General features: G+C 48.0%; 1 protein-coding gene across 1 annotated transcript in view; it reads left to right on the top strand.

Moving 5' to 3' along the window:
- Nucleotides 1-561: 561 nt before the first annotated feature.
- jade2 (jade family PHD finger 2) overlaps nucleotides 562-3,395 on the top strand; it is a 557,810-nt gene continuing 554,976 nt past the window's right edge. Inside the window, exon 1 of the mRNA XM_083635683.1 lies at nucleotides 562-1,225. The gene's annotated coding sequence lies outside the window, so the exon portion shown is untranslated. The remainder of the gene's footprint in view (nucleotides 1,226-3,395) is intronic.

Raw genomic sequence — 3,395 nt, 5'->3', positions numbered from 1 at the left:
CCTGCCATGAATAGGCACCTGCCTGCGAGACAACCTTTCTAACAATATAGGTCCTTGATATAAAAGAAAATGTTAAGGTTAGGAGAGATGGGGGGGGGGGGTAATTTAAATATATATCTTTTTTTTAATCTATTGATTTTTGGTCGTTTGTCTCGTGATGATCACCTAGGTCAATGAGTTGATCCTCCCTTTTATTCCCTGGCACTTCACTCTGCCTGTGTGTGCGCGCGCGCGCGCGCGTGTGCATGTGTGCGTGTGTGTTGGTGGGAGGAGTGACAGGTGAAGCTTCAGTCCCCGTCCTCTCCTCTCCGAGGCGCCGTCATCTTGCATTTCACCAGAGTAGGAAGTGAAGTGCAGCAGCAGCAGCAGCAGCAGCCTGTGTGCGGTAACAGTCAATTGAAAGTACGCCATAAATATGGCGCCAAAAGAGTTTTCAAGCTGATGATATGAGCTGATTTTTCTGGAGTTTTTTTTTATCTGGTTTTTGGGGGAGGGGGTTGCAAGACGAGACCCGCCTGGCCTGTGCGTAAATTGTGCAGAGAGAGAGAGCAGCGTGCACGACGGACCGGGCAAGTGAAGCCGAGGAGGGAGAGGAGAGGAGAGCGCTGCATGTTGGTTTATTTTTTAAGGAGGAACGTTGCGAAACTGGCTTGCAATCTTTTATGACTCATCATTTGGAAATACAACATCCAGGGATTCTTTCGTTTTTGTACTGCTCCTCTCTCGCTGGGCTGGCACCGGAGAGGAACACACTGTAGTCGGCTTTGACATCAGCGTTTGGGGGGCAGCTTTTTTGCAAAATGCGACATGCTTTTCTGAGCGTTATGTTGTGCGCACCTCGCAGCCCGCTCGGCTGGCAGCAGGAACAGCAGAGGCAGTGTTGTTGTTGACTTGCACGCCTCTCTGGCTGACGCTTCTGCATTTTACATTTGGATTTTTGGGACTCGTTCGTGTTTGGGAAGGGAAGGGACGCTGCTGTCACCCCAACGTGGAGCCTGGAGTCGGGCTGTTTTAGCAGCGGCTCCGCCGGTTGGGGCACTGACTGACGGACTGACTGCCTGGGCAGATTGAACTACAGTAACGTTAGAGTACAGCTAAACCCCCTCCAGTAAAAAAAACAACAACTACATGTGCCTGGCTCCCAATGATCTCCTAATCTGTGGGAATAATCACCCGCCGTCCAGGATTGAGGACGTCTCTTCACGTAAAGCTGACTGCGATCAAGGTAAAAAAAACCCTAAAAGGAATGTAATTTTTATTTATTTTTATGTGGTGGGACTTTGCAGTACAGGCAGAAGTCCAGTTTGCAGCTAGTGTGCTATCGCTGCTAGGCTAGCAGAAGCAGCAGGGCAGCCGGAGCCCGCTGTACTGCACTTTTGCAGCGGGCTTGTCAGTCAGCAGAGGCGGGCAGGGGCGCGCTAGCCTGGCCGGTGCATGTGGGTCAAGGAGGGGGGCGGGGAGGGGGGAGCAAGACGGTATATAACTACAGTCTATGCACGCAGGGGGGCGAAATATAGCCTACCGGGTAAAGTTGGCATGTTAACTTGGGCTGCAAACGCGAGTTGAATTATCCGAATGTGAGTGTTTTGTGTGTGCTAATTGCATCAAATAGGGCTCATTTGCATGAGTAAGAGCAGGGATGCATGTTGTAACTACTAACTGCAGACGAATGTGCTGCCTGGAACACATACACAGTATACAGTAGGCTACTGGTACAGTGGTAGGCCTAGTATACCGTAGCTATTGGGACAGACAGGGGATATCAGATGGAAGCAATAACTGTGAAATAGACAGTGATGAACAAGTCAGTGTAAACAGCAGGTTCTGATGCAGTTCAGCCTGCAGGTCTGTGTGGCTGAGCTCCTAGAGGGTTTGCAGGTTGCTTCAAGGGAACAGGGAGCAACACGCACACGCGCGTGCGCACACACACACACACACACACACACACACACACACACACACACTGGAATTAGAGCAACTCTTCCTCTCTCTCCTTGCTGTGCAGATCTAGCTGGCTGTAGAAGCAGGCAGGGGGAGTGGCTGTTGTTTACCTCCTTCTGGGCGGGACTATCATGGCCGCTGCATCCTCATCCTCACCTTCACATTTACCCCCCCCCCCCCCCCCCCCAAGAAAAAAGAAAATAAATAGAGCTCAACCGGCACGTGACTTTTCGTGACGTAATTTGCCCCGGAAGTAAGTTCCACATCCATTTTCGCCGTAGACATTTCGATAAATCCAAATATAACGAGTTTTAAGGCTCGAACCAAGCCAAAAAGTCTTCCAGAGAATCGTGAGTGACCATAAAACATTTGGTTTAAGTGAGAACAAAAAATAGGGAAAACAGGGACATTTTTCCCCGTTGTTGTGGTTCGAGCCTTAAAACTCGTTATATTTGGATTTATGGAAATGTCTACGGAGAAAATGGATGCGGAACTTACTTCCAGGGCAAATTACATCACGAAAAGTCACGTGCCTGTTGAGCTCTATTGGAGTTGACATGCTGAAGTTGGGAGTCAGATTTGAGGAGAATGAATGGAGTGGAGCAGGAGCAGGAGCTGTGTGTGTGTGTGTGTGTGTGTGTGTGTGCGTGTGTGTGTGATTTCTGTCTGTGTGCGTTGTGGCCACCTACTCTTCCTAATTGCCTGGAGAAACTGAGAAGAATATGATCTGATCAGCCAATGAGTGCTGTCGTGGTGGTGTGGGTTATTAATGGTGTGTGATATGATCAATATAAGTTAGCTTGAGTGAGAATGGAGACTAGGGCACCAGATAACAGACAGAATCAACAGATAACAGATGGCATCAACAGATAACAGATGGCATCAACAGATAACAGACAGCATCAACAGATAACAGATGGCATCAACAGATAACAGACAGCATCAACAGATAACAGACAGCATCAACAGATAACAGACAGCATCAACAGATAACAGACGGCAGCAACAGATATAACAGACGGCATCAACAGATAACAGACAGCATCAACAGATAACAGACGGCATCAACAGATAACAGACGGCATCAACAGATAACAGACGGCATCAACAGATAACAGATGGCATCAACAGATAACAGACAGCATCAACAGATAACAGACGGCATCAACAGATAACAGACGGTATCAACAGATAACAGACGGCATCAACAGATAACAGACAGCATCAACAGATAACAGACGGCATCAACAGATAACAGATGGCATCAACAGATAACAGATGGCATCAACAGATAACAGACGGCATCAACAGATAACAGACAGCATCAACAGATAACAGACGGCATCAACAGATAACAGACGGCATCAACAGATAACAGCATCAACAGATAACAGACGGCATCAACAGATAACAGATGGCATCAACAGATAACAGATGGCATCAACAGATAACAG

Source organism: Poromitra crassiceps (genome assembly GCF_964638095.1).
Source record: "Poromitra crassiceps genome assembly, chromosome: 1".
Lineage (NCBI taxonomy): Eukaryota > Metazoa > Chordata > Actinopteri > Beryciformes > Melamphaidae > Poromitra > Poromitra crassiceps.
Note: the sequence above shows the minus strand (reverse complement) of the source record. Positions and strands in the feature narration are given on the sequence as shown.